At 39.2% G+C, this 13,212-nt stretch overlaps 1 long non-coding RNA gene across 1 annotated transcript; it reads left to right on the top strand.

The window, feature by feature from the left end:
• The first annotated feature begins 5,389 nt into the window (after positions 1 to 5,389).
• Positions 5,390 to 11,264, top strand: LOC148413669 (uncharacterized). The gene is made up of 2 exons (XR_015867604.1): positions 5,390 to 5,860; positions 9,066 to 11,264. It is a non-coding gene; the product is annotated as an uncharacterized LOC148413669 (long non-coding RNA).
• The last annotated feature ends 1,948 nt before the right edge of the window (positions 11,265 to 13,212 follow it).

Here is a 13,212-nt window from a genome sequence, read left to right as displayed (position 1 = left end):
AATGATTACTTGGAATACAAGTACTATCTATTACTGTGGTATTTACATACATCTTAATATTATACATGTTTTACCCAATACTGTGGTATTTTTATATTTCTCAGTATTATAACCATTTGTGTAATATAATAATCCCTCATTCGAACTGGGGACCTCAGCATGCTACACTAACACATGAATACTACCTGATGTTGCTGTGTGCATATTGAAGCAGGAAAAAGTCAACGGTAAATCGTCAACGTGAGAGAAAATCATAATTGAGTTTCATATTGCATGCATGATGTTGCGTTTGCGAAGAACATGCTGCAGATGGCGATATTGGTGCACAATGTTGTATTCTGTAAATGCGCAAACGTCCCAGCAGACTGTTATGGCTGACTTTTTACAGTCAACATGAAAAAGCTTGTGATGGTTGCCATGGGAACGAACAGATGGTACCAAATGGCAAGTGCTCACACGCCAGTTATAACTCTTGCTCGATGGGACAGAGTTGGCAAATGCCTTTCATGATTTTTCATTGATCCTTTTAATATTGTTTTTATTTTGTCTTTTTTTTTGGTGGATGGGTGGGGCTTAGTAATATTGAAGGTAGCATAATAAAAACTTACTAGATGTCATGTTTAATGTGGAACGGATTCTAAAATAACTGAATAGAGCCGCAGGAGCCAGTTGAGTTTGTTCAGGCATCTACGGTAGTTGGGATGCCACCCTCACGCTTCCCTGGTGAGGTGCTCTGGGCATGTCCCACCTGGAGGAGGCCGCGGGGACGACCCAGGACACCACCGGGGAGAGGGAAGTCTGTCCATTGATATTCTAATGCAGTTTAATGGACTTTTAAGTTTCAACATGAGAATAGAATAGAATGGAAGACATTTTTAACATCACATAATATCTTTTAACTTTAGTAATGTGTGCGTGTGTGTATGAGCGTGTGTGTGCATGCGTGCCTGCATGGGTGGTTGTATGTGCAATGTCTGCAAAGTCTCAATGAAGCCTGAGTCAGAGTTTTTAGGCCAAATGATGTGACTCCACAGCAAGACCAATAACAGAAAATGAAAATATGATGGAGAAAGCCACGCAAAGTGTATTATTTGATGAGTTTCTGTACATAATGCAAGTTATGCTTGATTTATGTATACACACACACACCCTTGCATCGACTTTGTATGTACGCTGAAACTTGGCGGCTGCCATCTGTTCTCACCAGTCAAGCTGTCCTGGCAGCCCCTCAAGACAACACTCCATCAACACACACTTTTAGCACACTAACGCAGACACGCACAAAAACGCATGCCAACACATGAAGACATTATCATTGATGTTCATTGCTTAGCGAACAAAGTTGTGATTTTTAGCTTATAAAATCATAAACTTCTCAAACTTGTTTTTTGAAAAGATAGATATACATCATGAGTAAGGAACTCCTGTTCCTCAAGGGCTACATCCTGCCTATTTTCAATGTCGCCCTCACCTTTCACACCTGGTTCAAATAATCAGTTCATCAGCAAGCCCTGTGGAAGCCTGATAACGCTCCTGATCAGGTGTGTCGAAAGTGAGACACATAAAAAACAGGCAGGATATGGCTCTCGAGGAACTGGAGTTCTCTACCACAGATATACTGTACATTATTGTATGCTTAGGTGTTACTTGGCTGAAAAAATATTTTTCAATGGTAGATCACTGAGCAAAGGTTGATAACCACTGCTTTCCACTGTTGATGATTTCCATGTTGTCATGTCCTACTAACTGTAGTAAAAGATGTCTAAGAGGATCCACTATCAAACAGTTTTATCCACCTTGGAACACTATAAATATTTCGATTCCCTTTTTAAAGATGAACAAAGCAGGAACAAGACAAAACGACCAATGAAATTGGATGAAGATTAACCTTGTCGCGAAGCAGTTTGCAGGATGTTATGGAGGTCAAACAGTCAATCGAGAGCGAGTAATGAGTCTGGTTTCATTATCCGTTTAAAGCCGACATTGATGAGAGCCAAGTGATGTCTTTGTCTGTGGTCAGCCCCTAGATGATTTAGGGTACGTGCCAGACAACAAGACATGGGAAAATCTTCAGGCATTGTGATGTTGTCAGGTTTTAAGTTCTGTTTCTCAGCTTACACATTACCGTAATACCACTCAATAAATCAGTGTAATTCAAGTTTCAAGATTGATTTAGGATATTAAACAAAATTTAGGGTCTCAAACATAAGTTTCGAGCCTCGGTTGTAGAATCAAAGTCGGGTCTAATTCATCTTTCTTTCCAAATACCACACGCCACAAGCACTTTACCACTTGGCCTTGATGCGAGTGGACTGTGACAGTCTTAATGTGCACCATTACCTGTATGGCCCATATTCCATTGTTGACCCGCATCATCTCCTGTCATGACTTTAACGAGCTCCTGAACGACGACATCAGACTTAACCTTGCTTGTCCTTCCGCTTTCTCCTCCTCTTCCTTTAATGTGCTCCATGTGCATCTGCGATCTCTTTCCACTTATCTGTATTTTCTTTCCAGCCTCTTCCACATCCCACTTTTATCTCACGCTTCATGCAGAGACTTGCTTGAGGCTCTCAGATGACCCTCAGACAATTCAGTGCCTCTCTGTCTTTAAAGTCAAGAGTGGGTACAATTTATGGTTTTAAAGATAGGGTTAAGGTTTCAGGTTTAAAGCCAGGTTCTGTCACTGCCACTATGCTTATCAAATGTTGCGCTGTATCCTCATGTTATTACAACGACAAAAAATGCAAAACACTTTCACCATTACATGTTCACTGATTTGCAGCCTCAGATTTTGATGTGAAGCCTTGTTCCACTTTAAGGTCATGACACCTTAGAGGTTTTTCACTGTAGTAAAGTTCTGGGAGCAGCTGTTGATGACAAGCATGAAGACACTCACACACATGCATGCACACAAACATACACCTGGACCACATTAGTTTTCCAATTAACGTCTGTCCTCTTCATTTTCCCGCGGCGACTATCAGCCCTTTCTCCGCCTAGATTGGTCAGGCCAGACGGGAACAGGTGGACATTTCCTGTTGAGTTTTCCACTCAACGTTGGTGTAACTCCTTTTCTTGCCATGTTGAGCTTCTGCTTCCCCTGTGAAATTTTCTCTTATTTAATTATTTAAGCATTTCATTTTGACCCTAAATTATCAAGGTAAGGCTGATTCTCATTTATAATGCAGCTTTGACATGGAGATTAATTAATAGAACCTATTAACAGGTAGATGAATGAAACACAACTGTCTCTCTTGTGTATTAACGTGGATGGGGACATCCAACGAGAATTTGTTTCAACTACGAGCCACTAACGTAATGCCTACCTTCTGTGATTACTTTTGTGACGTGAAGTCTTGAAAAACATAGAGAACATACAAGGATGGAGCAACGATTGAAAGTAATTTACGTCCCTCCTCAGACCGGGTATTTTTACAAAGCTGAAACGTGCAGAAGCGTTTGATCCATCAGATACCTGTTGCTTCGTCGCTGGCTTTCCCAGGTTGTCCTGAGTATTTATAGGAACGAAAACATCCAACGATAATTTGCTTCAACTATGAGAAATGATAAAGGTAGATGTGTTTTACGTCTCAACAAATGATGATGCTTCTTTTGTTCACCATCTTGAGAACGAACCTCCAGATGTCCAAAACGTCTGAAAAACATCCGACTGACTTGGACGAAACATTATATTTTGTCCGTCATTTGTACTGCTAAATAATGTGTGGTGGTAAACTCATTTGATTCTTTTAATGTCACATTTAGGGCTCAATACTGAAAAACGAAGAGAGGGAGAGCATGTGAAGTGAACTGACAACTCCCTCTCTTCGTCTCACTTTCCTCATCTCCTCAGGGTGCCACCATCTGTTCCCTCAACACATGGAATATGTATGATTGCCCTTCTCTGCACCCACTCTTGTTACCATACTTTTATCACCATCATATGTATTTAAAAAAATGCATACATGGTGTACATTGATTTTCAGTGCCTTAGCCTCAGTACCCAGCTTTTTACTTCTGTCATACAGCTAGTATGTCACAATGTCACTCACACAGAGCACTAATCTGAAATTATCAGTTGCTAATTAGATCATCAGGTTACCAGTTGATAAGTACGTTAGTACTTGTAGTGACTGTAGTTGCTTAATTTGGTCAAACTGAAAATTACCAAAATGTCTTAAAGCAATGCAAAGCACTACATTTGATGTTAGCATTAGCATGCAGTAGCATTCAGTCAGCAGGCAGCAGCTTTGTCACATCATCATCAGATGCAGCAGCTTTGAAGTGGCATGATATCTTATGTAACTGCTACAGCACTATTTTGATTCCATTAGCATCCGTCCTGGTGTTGCTCTCCCGAGGGGATTTCCAGCCAAATGATGACACAAATCCTTGCATTTAAGTTGCGCTGCTTGTGACACTGTTGTGGTGTGTGCGGTTTTTTTTGCTTCTCATCTGACTGCTTTTATCTTTTTTTTATACACTTCCTGTCTAGGCACAAATCTAAAGCTCTAAATCCCATGGGATTTGCAGATGCAAATGTTTGAGAAAACTTAAGTATTCATTTAGTTTGCTTACTTCGAATTTTTCCATCTATACATCTGTGTGTCTATTGAAGTTCGAATTTCAAACTCTAGTCCTTGTTTGAAGCCTTAACCCCCCCCCCCCCCCCCCCCCCCCCCCCCCCCCACGCTTTAAACCCTTTCTTGAAGTTTCCAACCATGAACATAGCTTAGGACCCTGAATGTTTTGTTTAAAACACTGGCCTAAAACCTTTCGTTCAAACCATGGCCAATTCAATGCAGTAAGACAAGGCTAGAAACTTTAAAACCCGAACCCATATTTCAGACATTAACAATGCCTTGAAACCTTAATTTGAAACATGAATTTGGAAACCTAACCCATTTTTACAATTGCTTAAAGAATTTCCTTAATTAATAACACAGATTTAAATGCTTAATTTGAACCACTAATCCTGTCTTTAAAGCCTATGACCCATGGCATGGCTCAGTCGCTAAGTGGCCGTCTCCCAACAGAGGGTGTGGTTTCAATTCCACAACCATTGTGACTATGTCGAAATGTCCTTGAGCAAGACACTAAACTCCCAGTTGTTCCTGATGCTGCATAATCTGCATGTAATTGAGTTGTCAGTGTAAAGTGCGTTGAATATCTCAGATAGAAAAGTGCTACATACGTGCAAGTCCATTTAGCATTTACTGTCATCGTTCTGTCAAAACAAGAACACAGTGAATTTGAAAGGAATCCAGTCAGGGTCAATAATACAGCCAATGAGCTGAGTGTCTGGCACCATTTATTTTGAATGATGATGATGATGATGATGATCGGTCTTCTTTGGTCTTTATCTTTGTGACTGCTTATCAAATCATGTGCATGGAAGTAGTACATGGTGTTATTTCATGTGAGCAATTTTTGACAGAGATTCTTACATTTTCATTTCCAGAGGAATGACCTTAGGTTGGAACATTCTTTTTTTTTTTTTAGCGTTCTGCCGGCACGGACATATTTTGGCACTTTTAGCGTCTGTTTTTTCCTTTGCCTGCCATTATGACTGCCTAGCTGTCAAGCGTTTCTGGGCGTCGTTTCAAGAAACGCAACTGGCCCGACGGCACAAACCAAACTGTGTGTTTGTGTGTGCGTTTGCAGCTGAGTTTTTTGATTTTTTATTTTTTTATTTTTTTTACTTCTAATTGGACCTTGATTCGTTCCCATCAATCTCCAATGGCTGGCTCCCCTGCTGCTTATTTGCCAGTGTGAAGTCTGACTAAACCCTCCACAGCTGATGACCAGCTGCTCTTCCTCTTTCCTGACCTTCACCATGAGGATGTCTCTTAAATTTGTAAGGACACTGCACTTTTTAAATTTTCTTTAAAATCAAATCATTTCCGAATTATCTGTTTTCATAACGGTAGCTATTATTGATAGCTATCAGATATTGTGTATAGAAATGATTAAGAGACAACTCATTTTGTCAGAACTAAGAGGATGGTTGTAAACTCAGAGACTTGTAAAATTTGGGTTGAAGCCTAACTTCATCTGTTACCCTTGAGTTCAAACCTGATTTAAAGTCCTAACCAAAGTGAGAAATCCTAAATTGAAACTGTAAATATTTATCGTTACACCCTACTTCGAAACCTTAACTGAGACTTGGAGTTTTGCATCTCCAAAGTGTCTTGAATACATACTATATATATATATATATATATATATATATATATATATATATAAACCCCTCTTTCGACCCAAAACCAAGGTTTGAAGCAAATACAGTATATGGCGCAGTAATCGTGGCTTGAAACCATACTTTGAAATGGTAACCTTGACAAAATTCTTTCCGAATTTTAAATACGGTTATTGTGTAGGTATTGACAATAGAAGCAGAGGTCACTCTTGTGTAACACATGCTCTTTGATCAAGCAGCGCAGTTTCATTCCATAAGATCCACAAAGGCATTACTGTATTTGTTGAGTTTGGTATGAAATGCCATCACCTAAGCGAATCAAAGAAGGATTGTTGAACGTGTACTAAAGTTTCCCCACAGAGAAAGAAAATAGAGGTCACAGCAGACCAAGAGAGGACAGAAGACAACAAGCCTACAGTGCGTTGGCAGGGAGCCGTGCCAGGGTGCCCTGGGGTCTATGGGCGAGCAGGGACATGGCAGAGCGCATGGCGATCTATAAAGTTTGAGCTCACGCCGCAGGAGAAGAGAGGATGCACGTGAGAAGACTGGAGGAGGAGTGGATCAATGTGACTTCACGTGTGAAAGTCATAAGATGAAGAGATGAATACGTTTCAAGAAGATTCCAATATAACAACAAAACCTTCGCTCCATTACTGCATTAGAAAGTATAATGCACATGATTAGTTTAAATCCTTTATTTGGGTTGAAAATGAGCATTAGATCAGCATTAGATGTCAAGCCTGGGTTATACTTTGAAGCAATTTTTTCAAACACAGGATTTTAAAAGACATTAGAATTTGGATTCTATATTTAGGTTTTATTGTCTTGTTTATGATTTAATTAGGTGGTCAAACAAGGGTTCAAGTTTCATTTAGGCGTTATAAACAAGTGTAAAGATAACTGAACCCTGACATGTACAATGGGACTGATGGGGCGGAACCGACTCGAAAATCCACAAAACAGTCCCGCTCCAATTACAATATTATCTATCAGACTAAATTATTAAACATCTATTTGACCAGTGGTTCTCAACCTTTTCTGCAATGATGAGCTTCTTGTGAAATATTTTTTAGTCGGGCACCCCCTAACCAGTGCAAAATATTTTGGGTTTTTAAAAATAAATAACAAAAAAATAAAACAGAGTGCTGTGCATATCATATCTGATATATTACATTTTGGCACTACATTTAATAGTGGTTTCTTTAGATGTATTTTTACCAGAAGATAAATCATGCATTATCAGATGTCTTATTTCGGTCACTTCTGTTGGAAAATTGTGTCACTAACAATGCACTTTAATATACAACTCCAGAGGCATATATGACACAATTTAACATTAAGTTTCTTCGTATTCCAATTCATGTGTTCTTTATTTGAAAACAAAAATGTTTTTTGTTTTTTTTGTCACAGCAACATAAAGCAATTAGATTTGCTGATACCTGCAGAAACCTTTTAAACGCTCACATATTCCCTAATGTGCTTTCATGTACCTCCGGGGTACTTGTTGAGAACCACTGTCTTAAACTGTTTGAGAGAAAACAAACCATAACTACAGTAATTAGGTCACTTAGGCAATTTTCCACACAAAATCTAAAAAACATTCCAACGTGCTCACACATGTCGAGTCCTAATGCAGGCAGTTAGCAAATGTCGGCACTTTGATAGTGGGGAGGCATCCGGACGTGTTTGCCCTGCGGTTTGGATCCTTGTTAGGAGTGCAGATTGTCACCGTGTGTTTGTGCATGTTTGAGGATTTTCATCTCTGGTTTTTAGTGGCTTCTTGTTTTCTAGTAGTTCTTTAGAAGTAAGGTCTAAGATTGTAGCAGTGTCATAAAAGCTTTACAGGCATGCAACATGCTATAAAATGTTAGAAACATCTCATAAAAGCTATAAAGCTCCTATGCTTGATTTTGGGAACAAGTGACTATCTCACTACTTTTTACCAGAAAGGAGAAAAGCTTTTAAGGTGTTCTAGACGTGATTCCTATCTATCAGATGTTTGTGTTGCAATAAACCTTTGCATGCTCTTTTTTTTTTTTATCTTCTTGCGTCTGTCAGAAAATGTAGTCCTCAGATCATTGCAGCTAATAGGATTAAAGTCAAGAGAAGTCAGCAGTATCCGAGCATCACGTTTCGGAAAATGCTCGCAAAATCCTCTGTCACTCTTCCTCCTTGCCAACGACACTTCATGACATGGAGATGTCAAGGATGTTGAGGGTAAAAGGACAACACCCTTGCATGAAACATCCAATAACTTGCATACAGTACCAGTCAAAAGTTTTGAAACACTCTCTAAAACTGCGATTTTCATTCTTTAAACGTTCCCTGTAGATTAATACCGAAATCATGAGTATTATGAAGAAATATGGCTGGAATTATTTGTGGGAAAAAAAAAAATGTTCAAGCAGATTATTTTCTAACTTTTTCAACATAGGCATCTTTTTTAGCTTTATGATGAGCATAACAAGTTAAAAAAAAAATAATACAGGCCATCATAATCTAGGAATATGGTGCCCAAAAGATGAAGGTCGTTGGTTCCTCTTGCCACACTTGTGATCAAAGTGATGATGATTGTATGGAGGCTTTGCTTCCCTATGTGGGTTGATGCTAGCTTCCATCCCTGAATGAACTCTATGATCATCTTCATTCAGATGTGGTGAGTCGGTCTTATCGTTAAAGTGTGTCACCAACGTAGGCGAGGGACGCGTCTGGACGTCAGCTTTCATACGGCGGGAACAAAAGAGCACTTTGTTTCAACGTCATATTGGTTCCTACATGCTTTCCGCCTCCTTCGTCACTCACTGAGTAGAACATTCTTTAACATCATAACACATGATTCATCACCTCCTTTGCCCCTCTATAGGTTTTGCTCGGCTTCTTCCGTCCCGCTTGGCCAGCCTTCCGACTCGACTGGTGACGTTGCTGAGTTAATCACTTGATGGCGTGAGGGTTGAGAGGATACTTATCTTCGGCCTACGGTGACAATGGCAAGTCTCACGTGTCAGACTTTTGTGTATTTGTGTCACGCACGTGCCAAAAGGATGCTGGGTCACACTGTTTTGGCTGAGTAGCTTGTAGACCCAAAGGACACGTGGTTAATTAGCGCCACAAGTTACTTATAAATAATAAACGATTGCCGCTTCGGAAGCAAGTGATAACGGTGCTGAGTTGGGTATGCAGTAATATTCAAATTGATTGACTTTCAACAAGGCATTAAAAATATGTTATCAAAAAATAATCTCAGTGCTTTGTAGTAACCCACCAGAGCTAAGGACAACCATGTGTGTATCATCAGCATAATAGATTGTTTTTACTATACAAGATCAGTGTAAGATCACCTATTACTTAGGCAGACCGGCTCAGAAATGAGTGCAGCATGCGTTTGATGTCGTACTCCTGCATGCCATCAGCAGCGAGAGTGGTGTACATTTCCTCCGCCTACCGCCCATAGACAGCTGGGATAGGCACCAGCAGGCCTATGAACCTAGTGAGGATAAGCAGCTCTAGAAAATGGATGGATGGATGATAGATGGATATTTTTCTATTTTTGCAGAGTCTAAACAGAGTATAATTTAAAAGTAAAATTTTCACTTGAAAGAGAATACAATATTTTGAATAAATTCTAGTGTGTATATTTTGCTTTTTAGACTGAGGCCAAGGTTCTTTTAGAGTAAAAGTAAGTGATTAAATATTCCGTGGTCATTGTGCATGTGTGCCCTATGATGAAATAATGAGCTAACAATCCCACGATTAATTTAACGTAAAATCTGTTTGTTCCCTACTAAGTTTAGAGTCTTTCCGTTTCCAGATTGTTGCTATCCCTCGGCTGATGTGAATAATGCAGGCGTCTGGTCACGTTTCCACATTTTCCTCCTTCAGCGTGAGTCACGTGACTTACATCGTGTTCTAAAGCTTTATGTGTGTATGCATAGCTTATGGAGTCTATCCATCGCATAAATCCAAATGTGTTTTCTCTAATCCTCTCATTGCACATTCAAGATCATCAGCAACATGACATGGGGTTGCTAGGTTTTCTTTTTGTTTGTTTTACGTGAAAGAATCCAAACACCATTCACATATTAATGCCATGAGCATTTCGTTATTCAACTCCACGTCTTCACTTTTTGTTCATCTGTGATTCTGTGTTGTGTGTAAGATTAAGCAACAGGGTGCATGTCAGGACAGCTCCTGTTTTGTTTGAGGCCTTTTTTTTTTTTTTTTTTTTTTCAAATTGATGTGCAAAGAGGAAACAAATGGCTCACATCGCTCCTGCATCTGTTCACTGACGCCCTCCGTCTGTCTTGGCAAAAGCAGCGAGACAAAAAGGGTTTCCACATTCTAAGCATGTGCAGACTGGTGATTTGTTAACGACTAAGAAGGTTGTAGCTCCAGCACTGCAACGCATAAAGATGAAAATCATCATAAAAGGTTTTTGACAGTCAGAATCTGAATCCAATTTTAACATGGTAGTAATGAACATGCCAGATTCAATAATGAACATGTCAAAGTCCGTAACGTCACAAAGTTGAAGGAATCGACTTTAAAACAAGAATCCACATTACGATAAACGTCATCTCATTGATTTAACTGGGACTCCATCATAGCTGTGTTAATGTAGACACATAAATGGAATTGACACTAATACAGAAATAAAGTAATTGGCACTGTAGCCTCTTAGCATGAATGCGGCTAACAGTTTAACGTCAAAACAAGAACCTAACTGACATGAACCCTGTTTTTTTCCTCATGACAACATGTCATGAGAACAATCTAAATCTATAATAAAATGTAGAATGTAATTGATGTTAGATCTTGTTTGTTTTATCTTGTAAGTCATCAGGTGAGTTAAGATTCTTTTTTTGCAAGCATGCTAATGCAAAATTGCGAACACAGATTGTGTTTGCACCTGTAGGTGGAATCCATCTCACAATAGTGCATGTTTGCACTCTTGCCACCACCTTCCATTTTATCTAGCAGACATGTTAGCACATCTTCTATGTGATGTTTGATTTGTTATGTTTATCATTGACCTTCTAATCCATTAAAGTACTCTTTTCGCTTCTTTCCTTTTTTTTTTTTTTGAGTTCCCAGGTGCATGGGAGCTCCCACGAATGTGCGCCCAAGTCTGACTGAACATGAAAATGAAATATGACGTTTTATTATGGTGATAAATAATTAAAACAAATGGCAGGCTTTTGAATTGTAAACATTGTCCAATAAATGTCAAAACAGGAATGTTTTTTTCTCTTCACTGCCTCTGTATTAAAGCAAAAATGCTTAGTAACAAACATTTTGATACTTGAAGGGGTAATTAGTTGCTCCAGGCTTTTAGAACCACCCACTTCCTTATGAACACCTCAGCAACTTTCCCACACTCCGCTTTTTGCATACCTCTCTTTTCTTTGCCTTCCAGGGCTCTAAATACATGTCAGTTCCCATGAAATATTGGAGATCATTTGATTATGATTTATGAATATTCAGAAAAGGTGTGTAAATACTGCAAGATGGGGGCTGAAAGAACACGGGAAGCAAAAAACGTCCCAGACCCACCTACATTAAGTTAGAATCCACAACATAAAGACAGTAAAGGAGCCACACAATGGTATTTTAAATTTTCCACAATTAAATATACGCATATAAATGATCAAACCTTTGCTTTGGTACATTGGTAAGATGAAACGATCGGTATATAAGGCATACTGGATTATAAGGCCCACCGTCACCACAAAAAAGTGTTATAGAATGTAGAATGCACTACACTTTTGACCAAACCAGTAAAAGCTTCAACACACAGACCAGTGGTGTAAACAGGCAGTTCAAAAAGCTGACGTAAGCGCACAGAGACATGGGTCGGGATGCCTCAATGTCCGCAGTCGGACTTGCAGAGGCGGCTAATTCTTTCTTCAAAGGAATATTTTATGTCTGAAATTTCAGTAGCGCTGCAGGCTCATAAAAAGCTTTGATCAGATAATCACAGACTTTTAAGTAACAAGCTTTTGACTCAGCCATTTCAGGATGTTTTTGACACACAAGATCATGAGATAGAAACATGTGTTATCATGCGTTAAAGGCTTTTCTCATGGTCTTAGTATTTTTGGAAAGGCAAGTAACTTCTTAAAATGTCCAAGGGAAATTGCAACCATTTTTTTTTGTTCTTAATCCTCCCTTTTTAACGGAAAATCTCCATCACATGGACATTTTGATCATTTTTAGGGCTCTAGGAAAGGCAAACTTTTCTTGCCATCATAAAATTGGATAGATTTGTCTATTATGAGTCGACCTACAAAAAAAAGCCTCATGGATCTCTGCCCAATAAAACAAAGAAAGTCTAAAAAATTTGCTTGAAGCAGCCATTTTTAGAACATTTTTGCTATTTCCAAAAATGTTGAACCCAGTTCCTCATAGCCACATCAAATTTGGTAAGCATGAATATCCTAAGAATACCCACAAAAACCTTTGATGAATCTCTCACTGGAAGGCTGACAGTTTGGTTTGCGGTAGCCTTCTGAGGGTCATTTTTGTAATCCACTTCAGAGACAATCTTGTCCTCAACCAGTTTTACATCACTATGTGAAATTTGGTCGTTGCATTTATTATGGGTTGACCCACTAAAAATGTTAAGTTTGCCCATTAAGACAGAAAGTCTGTCATTTTTTTTCAAGGAGACCATTTTTGACTCATTTTGACCTTTCCCTTTCAAGGAAGGCCCTTACTACTCTCAGTACACAAAGTAAGGTCCATAAAAAGTATGTTTGGATGGGTCTGCTGTGGAAGAATGAGTCCATCTGACAACTTAAGATCTCAATGGATGACTAACATTTTTAGAAAAGATAAACACTCCTTCTGCTGCAGTGTCCTCCAGGGATTCACATAATCACAATACAGCTGACATCTCTCAACCCCCCCCACACACACACACACACACACACACACAAAGTGTGCGCACATACACAAAGGTAATGTAATGGTGAATACACAGGCGGACAGTTCATGGTCACTGGTTTGAGTGA

This window comes from Hippichthys cyanospilos, chromosome 13, assembly GCF_059441005.1.
Source record: "Hippichthys cyanospilos isolate Australia breed blue-spotted pipefish chromosome 13, RoL_Hcya_1.0, whole genome shotgun sequence".
In the NCBI taxonomy this organism is placed as follows: domain Eukaryota; kingdom Metazoa; phylum Chordata; class Actinopteri; order Syngnathiformes; family Syngnathidae; genus Hippichthys; species Hippichthys cyanospilos.
Note: the sequence above shows the minus strand (reverse complement) of the source record. Positions and strands in the feature narration are given on the sequence as shown.